General features: G+C 40.9%; 1 protein-coding gene across 3 annotated transcripts in view; it reads left to right on the forward strand.

Moving 5' to 3' along the window:
• Positions 1-18313, forward strand: part of lingo2 (leucine rich repeat and Ig domain containing 2) — a 308235-nt gene that overhangs the window by 37966 nt on the left and 251956 nt on the right. For 2 of the 3 annotated variants that reach the window (XR_013658499.1, XM_023959558.2), the window contains exon 2: positions 15259-15332. The exons of the other annotated variant lie outside the window; for it this stretch is intronic. The gene's annotated coding sequence lies outside the window, so the exon portion shown is untranslated. The remainder of the gene's footprint in view (positions 1-15258; positions 15333-18313) is intronic. 3 annotated transcript variants of the gene reach the window in all.

Below are 18313 nucleotides of genomic sequence, written 5' to 3' on the forward strand. Positions count from 1 at the left end.
AACTTTTGGTCTGTACTGTCTGTACTGCTTTCTTGTTAGTAACACATAAAAAACACACAGTCTGACACAGCTACATGTTAGCAGTGCTAGAGTATTCACAAAACACCCAACTTTGTTGGCAAAACATAAATAAACAGACCGATAATACTAAAACTCACACGTCACAAAACATGTAAAAAAAACAAAAAAAACCAAAAAAAATTCAGTCCGACACGTATATGTGTATTAATTCTGCTGCGTTAGGAGTTATTAACAATACACTGTGTTTGCAGCAGAATAACCATACAGAAGGAACTCTAGATTATAATGGACACTGCTGTTTTTTGTGGACAATATGGCGTGAGCATTTGGGAAATGCCATTGCGGCACATATCTGAGATTTGAAAATCTAGCATTGAAAAGTCTAAATCCAGGAATTTTTCTGTCCAGGGTTGCAAAAATACATGCACATCACTCTTTTAAAAAAGCAAAATAGCACAACTGCCATTGAAACAAGAAACAAGATGCTGTATAGTTACAAATATCACTGAAGCTGATGCACGTAAATCCTTAAAACAAGACAAAAATACCAGGATTTACACTCAAGACAGTTAAAACAGAAAAAGACAATAATTGGTGAGAGAAGAGACATAAATGTGATTTTACAAAGTAAAAGGATTTGCAAGACAAAAAAACACAACAGAGAATGTTTCATTTTTTTAAGCTTCCAAGTCATTTGTTCTTTTCTATATTTGGATGAAGCAAATCAAATAGACTAGTTTTGTGTTCTTGAGTGGTGAGAGGTACAATGGTAAAATCAAGGTCAAGTGCAAGGAGACTCAGGAGACACCTGTGTTTTTAGGAAGCCTTTAATGCAGAAACTAGGCTGAGAAACAAAAGCACAACACAGGGAAATTTCTTTCCCCAGGCTATTTATATCACTATGTAATCCATCTGCTTCAAACCTGCTTCAAAGAAACGGATCTGCAGTCTTAGTCTTAAATAGAATTTATTGTTAAAATGACCCTGCTGTTCGACCAATCTGCAGTTTGCAGACTTGTACTCTCCCCCAAAAAAACCCCAAAACAATAAAACAAATATCACAATTCAGGTAAAACTGAATAGACATAGCCATACAAGGAAAAATGAAACATTTCCATTACAAGTTTCTGATGAAGGAACACAGTCCTTTATTTTTTCAAAAGTAATCACATAACAACAGTTTCCTAAATCACGAAAGTGGAATGCGGCTAGGACTACTAATTAACTACTGATTCAATAGCACTAATCTCACATAAAAGCTACTTTTTCAGCTTTATTCAGCACCTAAAGCTCTTTCAGCTGACATTTTAGCGTTTCAGTGATAAGCAGGAACAACATTTGAGATAATCAAGAATTAAAAACATTATCTGCAAGAAAAGCTGCACATCTAGTTGAGTTTGACGGCTGTCGGACAATTATACAGGAAAGTAAAAACTCATAGCAAAAAAAAAAAAAGGAAATGTGAAAGAGTATTATAGTATAAAATATTGTAATTATGGTCAACTTTTATTTTAAAGGTTAAGTAGGAAGATGATAATTATTCCTATCTTCATCTTCTATGTGCGTATGAAAGCTTTAATCTCTAGGAGAAAATATAAAGGCTATGACCTGCAGATATTTCCTGTCTTCTCTTTTTTTAAAGCCCAGTCTGCTGCCTCGTTCATATTAAAAGTCTTAAGCTGTCACAAACATCTGCATTTACTGATTTTTTACCTTTTATTCTGATTAGACTAGAATAATAGATGGTTTTATCTTTACACTGCGCTCATAAAGTGTCTTTCAGATCATTTCTGGTAGGAATTTCAAGAGATGAATGGAGGTGGGCATTGGGTGGAACTGGCTTTGCGTTTTTGTTAAGTTACCTCTGCAAAGGACAGTCGAAAAAACAAATCACAGCAGGCTGGGAAAGACATTATTTTCCTAAATACAAAGAACAACGGGCTGCTGATTTGGATAAGAAAATCTATCAACTTGTCATTTTTTTCCTTCTAAAGAACTGAGACTGGTTAAGTAAGTAAATCAGGCTTTTTAAAGTGCTCTGAGTGAGCAATTACCTCTTAACAGACTGTCACTTTTTTTCTCTATTAAAGTGCCCCCTGGATCAAAAATGTCTCTGTTTCCTAGGAATCATGCCATTAAAATGTCAACGATCATCCTTGCTTTGTTCCATGGTAAAACTAGACTATATTTTTACACTTAACTAATTTTTCAAGTTGAGATCACAGCCACATCAAGGTGAACAGGTGCTTTTATTTTTGTACACCGGTAATTTATTTTAATTTGGAATCATTTCGATTTAAATTTGCAGATCTCTTCAGAAGGAGATTCTTGATCCATAAGGAGGGGAGTGCAGCCGTTTATGTGGTCAGCAGTGTAGTTGCAGAGGCGTTTTAGCCTATAAAACATAGATTCCAATGATAAACAAATCAGAAATGGCTGCGTTGATGGACTGAGTCAGCATGTGATGTGGATGGAGGCCTACGCGACCAACTTTATTTCAGAAAAAACATGGCTTTTTCCTTTTGTAAATTATAACTTTTTCATATGAATTTACAAATTCATTCTCATTCAAATTGCGACTTTTTCCTCAAATGCATGACGCTATTCTCATAGAATTACAACTTCTTTCTCATAGTTTTGTGAATTTGGTCTCGTTAAAATTATGACTTTTTGTCTTATAAATGTACAACTGAATTCTATTAAAACATTTTTCTCATAGTTTTTCAAAATTAAGTATTTTTTGTCATAATTGTATCAGAATACAATACTGGACTGGCAGACAGGGGTGGTGGTTCCCCTCTTTAGGAAGGGGGACCGGAGGGTGTGTTCCAACTACAGGGGAATTACACTCCTCAGCCTCCCTGGAAAAGTCTATGCCAGGCTACTGGAGAGGAGAGTTCGTCCGATAGTTGAACCTCGGATTCAGGAACAACAGTGCGGTTGCTGTCCTGGTCGTGGAACAGTGGACCAGCTCTACACCCTATCTAGAGTGCTGGAGGGATTGTGGGAGTTCGCTCATCCAGTCCATATGTGGGTTTGGAGAAGGCGTTCGACCGCGTCCCCCGTATCCTGTGGAGGGTGCTCTGGGAGTATGGGCTCCAGGGAGCCTTACTGAGGGCTGTCAGGTCTCTGTATGACCGGAGTAGGAGCCTGGTTCGCATAGCCGGCAGTAAGTCAGACCTGTTCCCGGTCCATGTTGGACTCCGGCAGGGCTGCCCTTTATCACCGGTTCTGTTCATAGTTTTTATGGACAGAATTTCTAGGCACAGCCAGGGGCCGGGGGGGGGTCTGGTTTGGGGAATACAGGATTTCCTGTTGGCTTCATCGAGCCAGGACCTCCAGGGTGAATTGGGGCGGCGGCGGCCGAGTGTGAAGCGGCTGGGATGAGGGTCAGCGCCGCTAAAGAGAAAGGTAGTTTGCCATCTCTTGGTGGGTGGAGTGTCCCTGCCCCAGGTGGAGGAGTTTTAATACCTTTGGGTCTTGTTCGCGAGTGAGGGAAGACCGGAGCGTGAGATTGACAGGCGGATTGGAGCAGAGCCCGTAGTTATGTGGTCGCTGTATCTGTCTGTTGTGGTGAAGAGAGAAGCCGAAAAGCAATGCTCTCAATTTATCAGTCAATCTTTGTTCCAATATTCACCTATGGTCATGACCCAGAGCTCATGACCACAAAAGAACGAGGTCCCGAATACAAGCGGCTGAAATGAGCTTCCTCCATAAGGTGGCTGGGCGCTCCCTTAGAGATAGGGTGAGAAACTCGGTCACCCGCGGAGAGCTTGGAGTAGAACCGCTTCTCCTCCACATTGAAAGGAGCCAGTTGAGGTGGCTCGGGCATCTAGTTCGGATGCCTCCTGGACGCCTCCCTGGGGAGGTGTTCCGGGCCTGTCCCACTGGGCAAAGGCCCCGGGGAAGACCCAGGAATCGCTGGAGAGACTACGTCTCTCGGCTGGCCTGGGAACGCCTCGGGGTCCCCCCAGAGGAGCTGGAGGAAGTGGCTGGGGCGAGGGAAGTCTGGGCATCTCTGCTTAGACTGCTGCCCCTGCGACCCGGTTCCGGATAAGCGGAGGAAGATGGATGGATGGATGGATGGATGGATGGATGGATGGATGGTATCAGAATATTTCTTTATGTTTGTGGCTTCCTTAACACTCCATTGTAAGAATTAGACGATGTTTGTGATCAAAATTGTCTATAAATATGGAATTTTGCAGGTTTTAAAGAACATCTAAACATGCATTAATGCAAGGAATGATTTACAGTGTGTTAAGATATGCGAATTTATCACTGAAAGCTTCTGTTTTTTTACACATTTTTTTTTATTCTGGGTCTTTATGAAGCATTTGAAAATATGAAAGCAACCTAATGTATTTTTATGACAAATTCTTGGGATATGCAATAAAAGGAATGGTAAACCCTCCCCGAAAACAAATGGAAAACATGATTATTAACAATATGTAGACTAATTCTAAACATGTATTTCCTCAATTTATTGGCAGAGCTTATGTATTATTAGCACAAAAGCAGTGTTGCCATTTTAAGAACATGTTTCACATTTTGGGTCTATAGTCCTCATTTGTCACATCAGATATTAAATGCTAAGAAGTTTGGCTTTATAAAGCAAATCTTGTGGTTTTCCCCTCCTCTCCTAACACTATTAGCGTCACATCAATATTGTTATCATTTTTCAAGACTGGATTATGACAGCATTTGTGTATGTTAAACAATAAAATCATGTGTATAGACTTCTACATCTGCTGTTCTAAACAACGCTTCTTAACCTGCTGAACGTCTGCAGACTCGAACACTTTCAGGATGTGTATAGATGTTTGCTCAGTAAATTGAAAAACAATTTCATTCAGTCATTCATCTTTTCAACCATTTTTCCATTTCGGGGTCACGGGGATGCTGGAGCCTATCCCGGCCACTCATGGGCGAAGGCAGGAAGGAGACATCCTGGACAGATCGCCAGTCTGTCGCAGGGAGAACAATTTATCAGTTACATAAAAAATAATCAAGATTTTAAATAATTGGATCAACATCAATTTGAACTGTTTGTTTTTGGTCTTGAAGCAGAGATTTGGGGTCACTGCTCTCCCTACAGTGGGTTGTGGTCTGCTGGAAACTCTTTGGCTGATTGAGGTAATGGGTCTGTGCTTCACACACAGCAGGTTTGCTTTCAAACAAGACACAAAAGATTTGTTTTTACTTTGAGAATTCATAAGCTTAGCTTTGGGCTGCACCATGGTGTTAGTGGTTAGCACTCTGGTTCAAATCCCAGCTGGGTTCCTTTTTGTGTGGAGTCTGCATTGATTTCTCGGGTCACTCCAGCTTCCTCCCTCAAAACTCCTCAAGATTCCAAAATGACCCCTAAAGGTGAGGGAGCGTGTAGTGTGTGAACCGGTGAAGTGTCCCAGGTTCGCCCCGCCTTTTGATCTCAAGTAGCAAGGATAGGCTCCAGCATCGCCTCGACTCTGTGACAGAGATGAAGATGCTGAGATCGTCTTTGGAAGTGATGAGGATAAACAGAATCAGAAATGAATCGATCTGAAAATAAGCACACACACACACACACACACATATATATATATAATTTAGTCAAAAATGTCAGGATTGCAATGTAATACAAAATCCTCATGGGACAAAAAAATGCAATTTACAAAAACTTGTGAATTCAGCAGAATTAAGCAAACATAAAAAAAGTGCAAAGTAAAAGATAAGAAGACTTTGTCTGCCTGCAGAATAAAAGACTGATCTCAGACCTGGTTTGAGCTGCAGGCAAAATGCTGTTGGTATATAACCATGTTTTTAAAGGCAAAATTAGACAAGGTTTTCTCTCCTTTGTCCTTATTGATGATTTCCAGGCAGCAAAACTTTTTATTTAAAAAAAATTGCAATCACAAGGTGGATCAACATGGTCTGCTATGGCACTTATTTTATATTTAAAGCTCCTTTTACTGTCAGTATATATCTAAATTGAAATTTGCTCCAAAAAAATACTCTGCAAAGGCCCCACAGGGATGTAGACATGAATTACCTGAAATGTGATCCAGACGTTTTATTAAATGTCAGTCAGTATTGTCATCTTGTTTAAACATGTTAAAGATTGAAGGGGATTCCCATATTTCGCCTGCAGTTTCAGGAGTGATTATAAGCCTCCTTATTGTTGGATCGTCTTGTAGTCAAATCTTTGTGATGATCTTGTGTGTTTGCTCTTTGTGGATGTTTTAGGATGAAAGTCTTATGCAGCTTAAAGGGAAAATAACTGTGTTTTAGTAGGAGAGCAAGTGTTGTACTTAGAAATGCATGCTAATTTCTGCTGCAGTCTTTATGTTCTGTTTTGAATCTTAACTGCGTGTCCTTCTTATTTGTTGTCCAAGGCTTTGATTTCCGTCTGCACAGCCCTTACTGTGTGAGAGAAACTGTGGTTGAGTTGAGTCATGTGATCTGGACTTATTGTCTTCTCTTCTTCAAATGTTTCGTCACTCATCCAGCGTTTGGCATTGACACAACACATTTAGGTTTGAAACACTTCTTTAGAAAAAAAGGCTTTTCCCTGCTGCTTGAAAAGCTTCTAGAGCTTTTTCTTTTTGCAGACGAGCTGCAGACACTCATCTCTGTGCCAAACGGCTTTCAGGCCCATCCATTATTCAGCAGAAGTTACTGCTGTTTTCATAAATGTAGTCAGATGACAGCAAACGCATCTATGAACTCATTTTCATCATTAAAGTTTTTGGGTAATGAATAGAAAAAGTTAGATTTCAATTAAAGAAAAATAAATTCTGAATTAAAAAAAAGTTACACAACCCTTTTTTCTTTGTAAACAGATTCTGATTTATGGTTTCTGATTTTTTGAAAAGCAGTGTGGTGTACAGTGAATGTTCATTTAGTTTTTCCCAGCATCTAAATCAGCGTCAATAAAAGACAGAGTGAAGACATTTGAAACTCTTAATTTATTGAATTTCAAAATAAAAGTACCCAAAGTGCTGCACAGCATAAAATCAAGTTAAAAAACGGCCTGGCAAAAGAAAAGATTTAATAAATTGAAAATATAAACAAAAAACTTGAATAAAAAATAAACTTTTGTCAAAATAATAATAATAATTTAAAAAAGATAAATTCAAGCAACCCCCAAAAAATTAAAAAAATAAATAAAAAAACACAAGAGGACCTGGGCTTTAATGTGATAAATACCCAAAATGGTTCTTTAATTGAGACGTAAAAAGCTCAATCGTTGGGGCTGTTCTTACTAACAGATCGGCTACAGAGAAGGCCGGTAGCTCAGTGGCGGTTCTACACCAACTTACTCCCTGGGCGAGTAACCTCACCAGCCCCACCCCCAAAATTAAACAACATCCTTATGTGTTCCCTATTTTCTATTTAGCCATTTCACACAAAAAATGCATGAATTTGTAAACTTGCATTACAGGGGGGTCAAACTCAGTCCCACTGGGGGCCTAAATTAAAAACACGCTTTAGGTTTTGGGCCGAACAATATAAACATTTACTGAACACACTAAAGCTAAACTTTTAAACCTTTATAACAGAACTTTTTGAACATAAATATTAATAAAAACAGGAACATTAATCCAGAATAACTCAAGTTAAACCTTAAATAACGTAGAATAGTTTGCTCTCCATAAGAATATATTCTGTCAAAATTATACAAATATGAACACGCTGCAGAACAAATCAAACAAAGCCTGGAAATATTAATAAAAAGAAATAACAAATCATATCATTCCGTATTCTTTGCTCTTTTATCATTTTTTAGAGCTGGACTCCTGCATCATTATTAGCAATAATTTCTTGGTGTGTGACGTCCTGTGTGTGTTTTTGAAACATATCAGAGGGATTGGATCTAAAAAAAACTTAATGTGAATATCATTTTTAGGTCTTATAAAACAATAAAACTAAATCATGGAACTCATCAATGGGATTCCTCCAAAAATATTTGGCATTTCCCTAATTTTGTGCAACACCAACAGTAAAAATCCCCCCCAAAAACTCCATCCGTTCATAAAAAATGATCAATTGTTTATTCAGGATCTCATAAAGTGCAGCTGTTTTCCTGCATTTCCTGCTGTCTTTATGTCAAATACTGACACCAACTAAACGATAGAAAAGACATGTCAAAAAAATATCTACAATAGTTAGTAAATAATGACATTATTAACATGAGCTGCTGAGTGATCCAACAGCATTCGATGATCCAGGTGTTGCTTACTGTAGGCTGGGCTCCTCGCTGCCTGCGCCCCTCCTCCCTCTCCCCTTCTGGTCCGGTGGAAATAGGGTTGAGCACAGGTTTTTCTTCTGCCTTATTTCTTTTTCATGTGGCTGTTTCACTCTTAGTTATTTCATCCTTTTATTTTTTTTTATTTTTATTTTTGGCACCATAAGTGTGGAGAGGGGAGAGGATGAAGACATGGGTGCGATGTTCAGTGTCAGATGTGACAAAATAACAAAAATAACGGGGCCGGCTGGCCCCTGCCTTGCTCCTCCCTGGACCAACCGTGGGCCGGGTGGGTGGCTGCCTGGAGTGCGGAGCGGGTCTCCCTAGGGGGATCCTGGCTCGTACCTGGGGTTGGGGCGGGGGGATGCCCGGAACTCCTGGGGGGTGATGGGTTGCTCGTCTGGGGCAGTGGGCGCCCTTCTCGGGTGGGGCCCTGCGTTGGGCTCTCCCGGGCTGCTCTCCTGGTTGGGCTGGGGCGGCGCTCCCTTTCCCCCCGTGCCTCCCTGCTCTCTGGTTCTGGGGGCCTCGCGGCGGTCCTGCTGGCCCTGGCCTGGGTGGCGGACTGGGTCGCCCGGGGGGCGGTTGTTCCCTGCCTGCTGCCGTGTGGCGTTGGGGGTTCCGGCTGCCGCTGCTGCTGCGGCGGGGGTCTTGGTGTGGGGATGGCTGGGCACTCTCCCTCCTTCTTTTCACATTCCTCCATCCATTTTAGAAGAACATAAACACTCACCTGAGCACAGGTGTTAGCTCACCTTTGCACTAACAGTTTGCATGATTGAATGACTGAAATATTTCACACTAGTTGGTTTAAAGGCATAAGTATGCGGGTGTGAACACTATTGGTTTTGTGTACATGTTGACATGTGGACATTTTTTCAGCCAGCAGGTGTGTTGATAACATTTGAGTGTGTGTGTGGACAGGCCCCGCCCTTTTGTACTACATTTGAACCTTACCGTAATGATAAACAACCAGTAAACTTGTTGCTTTATGCTGCTTCATTGTCTTACCCCCCCCCCCCTCCTATTATCACCCTCTTATCCCCCCCTCTCTCTCTAACATCCCTCTCTCTTCTTCCCTTCTTTCCTTTTCCGTCCGGTCCAACACCAAAGATTTTTCAAACATGATTGAAATTAATAAAGTTTGGCCTCAATTACAAAAGGGGTTTATTCAGACATACCTTTGGTTTGTCTGAAGATTAATAACCCCTCTTGTTAAAGTAAAATATGTCCAACACAAGAGGCCGTCAGCTCTCATCTGCCTGCCCAGCTGTTGGACAGGACAAGTAAAAAAAAAAAAAAGATGTGACAAAATAAAAGGGCAGAGTGTTGGCTGAAGCAGGCTTGTCAAAATAAAAGCTGAAAGTCTCCTTTTAGACTTAGTGATATCCTTGTGTGTAACACTGCAGGCACGGGAAATGCCGCCCCCTATGAAGTGCCGCCCTGGGCCACCGCCCACCTCGCCCACATCAATAACCGCCACTGCGGTAGGCTCTGCTTCTGTCTGAAGGAGGAAGCTTGTGGACTTCAGAAATCAGGAGATGGAGATTAAGGTGTCAACACATTAAATGATTTAAAACAATAGAATCTTTTTTTTTTAATGTACATGGAGTCAGTATAAAGATACAAGCAATGGAGGTAATCCCCCCTCCCTCGAGTGTTAAAAGGAACAGAGAAACTTTTGTAACCCTTGTGCTTTCCTAGGCACTTTAACATTGGGAGTTGGGTCATCTGGACCCCATAGGATAGCACAAGGGTTAAACAGCTGTGAATCAGGAGCAGATGCACTTTAGAAATGCTCCTTTTTGTTATACAAAAAAAATATGCTGGACAGGCCACAAGCTCCCTGTTGATCTCTTAACAACAGGCCCTCCCGGGAGTTAAATTTCTAATGAACTCCTGTTGCTCTGCAGAAACTATGTCCTGGAAAACGACATAATTTCTTTTTTTTAGGGGGGGCTAAAAACGTCATAATCACAATTAAAAGAACAATGGGAACACTTTGACAATAGATCATCAGATGATCCGAGTGGGTTCAGGTTTTCATCTCTGCATCCTTGTACTTCAGCTCAGACAAGACATAAATGGAGATCATAAAGTGTGTGTGACTAACTTGATATTTTTGACAAAATATGCAAAAAGTTTTATTTAGATATATTTTAGGTGATTAGACAAATTTAGTCTGATGTACTATCAAGTATTTCACTCCCAAAATGGCACTAGGATCTGTTCTGAATGAACTGTTTTCTCTGATGCTCTGGACTTTCCCCCCGTCTGTTTCTTTCTTTGTCTGCCGATTGAAATCTCAGAATGAAAAAGAGAATTTTTCTTTTTTTTTCCTTTGGTTGTCATGAGCGGCGCTCTCATGTCGTGCATTCCTGATTTTGATCCACCACTGCTGCTCGTGGTGTGCGTCTTGTCTCCTCAGCTTATTCAAACTGGCATTTCCACGTTTGAGCGTCGTGCTTCACAAAGAGCAACAGTTGCAGTCTTCCTGCTGAACAAATTGAAGTCAGCACATTTTCAGATGACTGAGGTATAGAGAAAGGTGCTGAGGATACTTGATCAAACTCTTCTGAAATTTGCAGAACTGCTTTTGTAATTGGAGATAAACATAAAAAACCTGCAGATGAAAATGATTTAAACATTAACAAAAAGGTGAGAACAAACAGAGAGGTTGTGTGTAGGTGTGTGAGCAGTGTGAGCTGCTGCTAGTTTAGCATTTCTCAGCAGGTTGTGTTCTGGGGTGATGTAACACACAGTGTGTTTCTCTAGTTGTGTGCAGTTGCATTTCTTAGCCAGAGTTCTGCTGACCTTTGCAATCTCCAGATTTCCTCCTACTGGAGTCTCATCCCTGTTTCTCCTTCTAGTGGTCTCAGTCTTGAAGGGTATTCATAGTTTCATGGTTGCTTCTTGGAAAGGCTGGAGTGATTTTGATTCGTACCTGACTTAAGGAGTCCGTTGACTCCAATTTCTGATTAGACTCACTGCTCTACACCTGAGGTCCCCAACCTCACGTTCCTGCCCGGTACTACTGCATGGGACAGTTGGTACCGGGCCGCAGAGAAAAACAAAGCACCATCTATTTTTTTTGCGTCTTATTTCTAATCTGACTCTGTAGGAATCAGATTTTAATCAGTGCTGAAGTTTTTTCTTGGCCACACGGACCCAGAGGAAGGGCTAAGTCTAGCATTATGGGTCACATGTAACCCTTGTGCTATCCTAGGCACTTTAATGTTGGGAGTTGGGTCATCTAGACCCACTAAACAGTGCGCTGAGCCTTTTTTCTTCAATGATTTGTGATCTTTACTGGTGTCCATGGATTCCATGAAATCTTTCCACCTTTATCCACCTTTGTCATGGTAGGGAGAACACGTCAATGTAAGGGTGGGGTCATCTAAGCACAAGGGTTAAGTTCCGTTCACACTGAACGCCACTCTCGCGGCAGAGGGGGCCAGTTTCAATGTTAAGTCAATGGTACATCCGAAGTCCTGCGGCGCGATTTGAGTGGCGGATGTGGCGCAAAGGTCTGGCAGAAGCGAGATTTCAGCAGCGCAGCCCAATTTGATAGCCATCTTAACCGTCTGAACAGATCGCTCAACAGTATCCACTCCTGTGGGGCGAAGGCGGGTACACCCTGTTGGTCTGTCGCAGGGCCGAGGGAGCTGGAGCCATCCCCATCATCTGGCGGACTGCCAGACAGAGATCCTGAACTTTACGATATTTTTCTTATTTTCACTGAGGCAATAATAAAAAAGGATCCCTGATTATATATTTTTTTATATTTTACCCTCACTGGTTATGGTGGGGCAACAAGCCTTCAAACCTGGTCAGAGACAGAACACAATATCTGAGAACACGTTTGGGACTTTAACTTTAAGTTTAATTTTAACAACTACATCCAGACTTGGATGCACTTAAAACACGTGCTTGGAATGCAGCAATGTGCCAACTTCTCTTCTGTCTACTTGAGCTTGTGAATGCTGGACGGGGCAGATCAGGGAGCTTGTGCTTTTAGCCTGACTAAAACTCATCTTTTTAGTCAGGCTTTTAACTCCAGTGAGCAGATTTAGTGGGTCAGCTTGTTCATTTTAGTCTTTTATTGTTTCTTTATTGTAGCATATTGTTTCTGATTTTATTTGGTTGCCTCTGCATTGATTGATTGATTGATGCGCTCCTGTGCTGTTGTGACATCACTACGGCTCATTAAATGAAACCAAGCATCTTTGCGACAGTTTGATTGACCGCAATTTTAAAGGAGAATTACTCAGAAATGCAAAAATGAAACAATTATTAATTACATTTGTTTGCTTTCATAAGGAAAATGCCACACATGTCAAAAACTCAACAAACATGATTTTCATTGGATGGGGACTGTAATGGGAAATCTGAATCTAGACAAAAAAATGTGGCGCCCCCTTCAGTCTTGTACAGGTCAATGCGTGAAAATATTGTCTGACATTAAATTGGTCCGTGGCCTCCACTGATCTAAAATCCCCAAACTCCAGCTCTTGGTTCACTGATGCCAGATAGTCAGTCTGAACCAGAGAAAGCAAAGAGTGCAGACTGATTAAAGTTTTATACAGATGACCTAAATTCTACATGACAATTCATGATGCTGTGTGACGAAAAGAGCCTTGTGTGAATCCAACAAGTTTGTGTAGCAAACACACAAAATGTGGTGGCAGCTTGTAATGTCCTTCATTGAGTGGGCGTAATTAGATTTCTTTTTCCAGATGACCAGAACTGTCCTCTTTCTTATAAACTCCTGCTCCTGCGCGTGCACAGAACGCTGCTCAATTCTGCGTTCTACAAGCGGTTCTACAAGCAGACTCGTGAGCGTGTGAACAGTGAACTGCAGCGTAAAATCCTGCTGTTGAGAGCGTAAACACGCCTCGATGCTCCGTCCGCTGCTCTCCACGGCTTATTACATGATGCAGTTTTAGTGGGTGTGTGGGGCTGCTGGGAGGTGGAGAATCAATCCCCTTTCTGATTGGCTTCTTCTTTTTTCTTTTTCTTTTTTTTAAACATGTGCACCTTATTAACCAATCACAAAAGCACCATTAGTGTAAATCTGTTACCATTGTGATACATAATTGCCAGTAACGCTGATGGTTTGTCCTCTATAGTTGTCCTTCCTGTAAAATCATTGTCCACACAGTGTTTAGTATAACAGCTCTGTGTTCTGACTGTTTTAAATACAAAGACAAAAACGATTAGTCCTGGCAGATCTAAACAGACCTACAGCTGCACATTTATTCCACTGTATGTGAAATACATGTACGTGTACTGCGCTCCACAAAAAAACCTGTTATTAGTTATCATGAGCTGCACAGTGGGGTAGCGGTTAGCACTAGTGCCTCACAGTGAGAGGGCGCTGGTTTGAATCCCGACTGGGACCTTTCAGCGTGGAGTTTGCATCTTCTTCTTTTGTATGTGTAAGCTTTCTCTGGGTTTTCTTCTCCCAGTCCAAAATCCTGTTTCATGGGTTAAATGGTAGCCTTGGTGTGGTTGTTTGTCTTTGTGTGGCCCTGTGATGGATGAATAAACTGTTCAGCGTGTGCCACATCTCTGCCCAACAGCAGCTGGATAGGCTCCAGCAACGCTATGACCCTGAGCAGAAAGAATTGGGTATAGAAGATGGTTTGATGGTAGTCATCATTATTTTCCATAGTTCTACATTTAAATGCAATGCAAATGTATTTTTTTTTCTAAATTTCTTACGCGCATTTTAATGAATTGTGCCAAAGTTTTAACATTCAATAAACAGTTTCAGTCATTTATTTTCCCTTCTATGTTTTGCAAATGATAGAAACTTGTTCATATTTTATCTTTAAAGCAGCGTCTAAACCTTTTTAGATGAAACAATTGTGCATGTTACTGGATTTTTGTGTGGTTTTAGGCTATTGTTTAGGATGATATCGATGTGTTTAAACTGTTTTCATTAAAATAAGCAGTAATTATGAACAAGTTTGGCCCGGCAACCCTTTCGTGATTAGCTTTTGAAATGAACCAAGTGCAGAAGAGAGCCAGGTAGCACTGAGACTAACTTCAGAATCAACTCTCCGCCTTCAACTGTCAAAAACACCCACTGAAAACTGCTTCTGTAAAATCATTCAGTCATTAACCAGTCAAGAGAAAAGAGGGGCGGGGCGGCCGTGGAGCTGTGTGTTTCCGTGCTCATTACTCTGCTTTTCAAGCTGCTCAGCACTGTTCTGCTCCAGTCACGCTCACACGATTATTGGCAGAATCACTTTTATTAGATTTTTTAAAATCCTGATTCCAGCTTCACACATACTAACATTTCTTTATGCTTGAACTAAAACAGATTTTTAAAAGTATTTGAAACAGCAGCATGTTTCTTGTCGTAGCTGTTTTTTTTGTCAAAAACAGCTCAGAAGATTTGATTTAGTCTCAATTGTGCTTTTCAGGTTGTGTCTGTAACTGAAGAGGTTAGGAAAGTTTGTGATCATCTAGATTTAAAAAATACGCAACATTTATTTTAAATTGTTTATTCTATTTGAATGTTTTAATACAAAAGCCTATCAAAAAAGACAAATTCTCTTGAAGTACTCTGTAGTACTTTTTAATTTAGATATTTACAGTTTTCCATCTAATTTAGAGATGTTTTTGTGTATTTTTTTAAAATGAATGTTTTGAGTGATATAAAGTCTGCAGTTTGCATATTTTTGGTAAATGTTCTGTTTTCTTAAATATAATTTTGATCTTATGCTTTTATTTTGTAATTTTTTTGTCCCATTAGCAAGATTTAGTGAATATTCAAAGTATAAAAGCGAGTTCAGAACCTCTAAATGTGTCAGACGGGTGTGTGTTTCAGCCATTGTTTTTGTCTCTGTCCATGACGTCCTTGTTGATGATGAGCGCGTTACACAAGCGTGGCGTGTGCTGACATTCTGAAAGCTTCGGACATTCCTGTCTTGTCATGTGACATCATGCTACACGGCTCATGCAGACGGCGTGCATTAACGACGGCTTTTCCTTTTTGTGTTTTCCAGACTTGAGTTTGCGCAGTCACATGTCCAGAATGCTGGTTTCTGCTTTGTGCAGCTGCAGTCTTTCCTACAATACTGTAAGTTCACCTCTTGTTGGTGATTGAACACATGTCATCAGGGGGGATGCATGAACGCTTTCATTCCTAAATATCCTTGAGTTTTAACTTGATAGTATTCCAGATACATTAGGTACACTGCTGACAACCATGTGGCGTGTACATTTCTCCTTCAAAGACAGTCTGTGCACACACACATGACAGAATAGAATGTGCAGGTACACTGCTACAATCCGTGGGTGGCTTTTCAAACTAGGACAGCCCCGCGCACCGTCTCCCTGCTACATACAGCTGCTTTTCTTCCTCTTCTGTTCGCTGAGTGCAGAGGAAAGGATTCTAAGGTAGAAACCCTGGGATTTTTTATATTTAGTAATTTAGCTGTGCTGAAAACTGCTTTGAATTTCTGCCATCTTCAGGGGAATGCTGCATTTACATACGGATGTCATTATTATGTCATCACAATTATAAACATAGTGATTCCAGCACTGATCAGACAGCCACCGCAATTGTTGAAAGGCTTCAGCTGTGTAGGCTGGTCAGGATGATTTCAGTCCAGAGGCATTAATACAGAGCTATTAAAGCTATCCTCTTGTAACAGCCCCTGACATCGTGCCGAACATGAAAAAAGCATGTTCACAGGACCATGCCAGCAACTGTGGCAATTGCAAAAGTTGCGCTGCATGGGCCGGAGAGGAGAGGATGTGCCACCACGGGATGAAAAAACAGTGAAGCATGATGCGGTTAATGCAGGATCGCATGTTTACTTTTCCCACCTTCAACCTGTTTCATGTGCAGGCTGTGTGATTTCAATACGGTGTGCCACAGCAGGCTAAGGTTTTTTTTATTTTTAATAGTTGGTGCCTTTCTTGGTGTAACCTTGACAGCTTCTGTAAAACTGTTGTTCTGCTGTGAGCTGTCTTGTCCTTGAATGTGCTAAGCTGACAGTGTGGTGACATCTGTAATCAGACTCAACCTGAGCCCCCTTCTTTTAACGTTGTTTGTCTTGTCACATATCTGAGGCCCCTGCATTCTCCAACAGCCTCACACAAGCCTGCAAAAAAGTCCTCGAAGACACAAAATGCTTTATAAAAAAAAATGCGATTTGATTTCAATTTAGCTGCAGTCACATAAAATTACGAAAGAAAATATAAAGGATTAGCAATTTACAGACCCTATTGTGAGAGCCCTAAATCTGAACATATTGCTGACTTTTTACTGTTTAAATTGGGTGGTAGTTGGGTTTTATAACATGTTAAAAGCTGTGTTTCAAAATATGAGCACTGAATTAATCGCATTCCTGTGAAACGACCTCCCGCCATGCTGGTTTGAAGTGGCTCTTTAACATGTATTTATGGGATTATTTGTTTTTTTGGGGGGAACAGCGCGTTGCGGAGCTCCATATTTACTGATGCTGCTGTGCTGTTAAATAAACCCTGTTCTCATTCACGGTGGTGGGCAGGACATTAAAACGGGAATAACACGGGCTGCACGTAGCTTTATTGCAAGCAGATATATGTTCAAGACAACCTAAATAGGCAGGAGTTGCAGGTTATGGGAAATAATAAACCATATAAAAGTAGAGAGATAGTCAGAAGCAGCAGTTTTAGAAAACTTTGGGAAACGATTTTTTTTTTTACTTAAAATCAGCATAAAGCTTATCTAATAAATTTAAGATGCACTTCAGCTCAAAGTTATGAAAGATAGAGGATTTGCTCTTTCAGGACTTTTTGTCAGACAGCAGAATTTATGGTTCTTTTTAGCAGATCGAGTCTTTAAGGTTCGGAAGCAGCAAAGCAGTCCCAGACCATCACACTACCTCCACCTAGGTGTGATGCTTTAGTTAATTTTTAAATATTTTAGAAAGGCTGCACAGTCGCGCAGTGGTTAGCACTCTTACCCTTGTTCAAGTCCTGGCATGGGGACCTGAAACAATCACGTTAATGGGACCTTTGTGTGTGGAGTTTGCATGTTGCTTCTTTACTAAAAAGGATTTTCAGACAACAAAACATCCCAGTTCATCTCAAACCAGTTAATACTCTCAGACAAAAACTGGTTCATCCAAAGGACAAAATTCCCAGCTACAAACAGAGTAATGTTGTGAACTCTATCCACGGCAAAGAGAACTGCAATGAACACTATATAGGAGAAACCAAACAACCTCTACACAAGCGGCTTTACCAACATCGCAGAGCCAACCCAAGTGGACCTGAGTCTGTAGTGCATACTCCACCTGAAGGCCACAAACCACTCGTTCGAGGACAGTGAAGTCCAAATTCTAGCCAGAGAGAAAGGATGGTTTGGGTGAGGAGTGAAAGAAGCCGTCTTTTCTCAAGAAAGATAAACATTCTCTTAATAAGAATGGTGGTCTCAGGTTTATTCTTCCATTCATCTACGGCAGTGTTCTGAAACCCAAACCAACCGAAGCAGTTCCACCTGGGTCGTTGACAGCTGAAAGAGATGACCAGTGTGGGGAGGGAGTCACTGGCTCCCCAACCCCCAGCTGAGGACAAAAGACTCTTAACGACCAGAAACCCATTAGCTTCAGGTCTGACTCCTCCTCCATGAGTGCATATATACCAGCTCTTTTACCAGCTAATTCAGAATCGATAAAGCCTCTTGGATAAGAGGTGAAACGTCTTCTAACTTTAAAAAAATGAGTCCAGATGACAGTCCCTAAACCTCCTACTATGATGCTAACGAGCTACACAGCCGGTTGATTTAAAGAGTCACTCAAACAAAAATGGTGTTTATAACATGTGTTTTTTTCTGATCATGGTGGACATATGTAAAACAAAATGTATTGTACAATTGCATCACTGAGCATTTCTGTATTCAAGTTGATGGTAATCAAGACCAGAATTTAAAGCAGTTTGAAAAGAATCTATTTGTGACAGAAAATATGCTGGGCAGGTCTCCAGCTCCCTGCTCTGATGCAACCACTTGTAGACAAATAGAGAGCATAAACAGATGGGTGATGGGAAGTGGAGCAAGGCTTACTCTGC

Source organism: Oryzias latipes, chromosome 10, assembly GCF_053564925.1.
Source record: "Oryzias latipes strain Hd-rR chromosome 10, Olatipes_Hd-rR_3.1".
NCBI lineage: Eukaryota > Metazoa > Chordata > Actinopteri > Beloniformes > Adrianichthyidae > Oryzias > Oryzias latipes.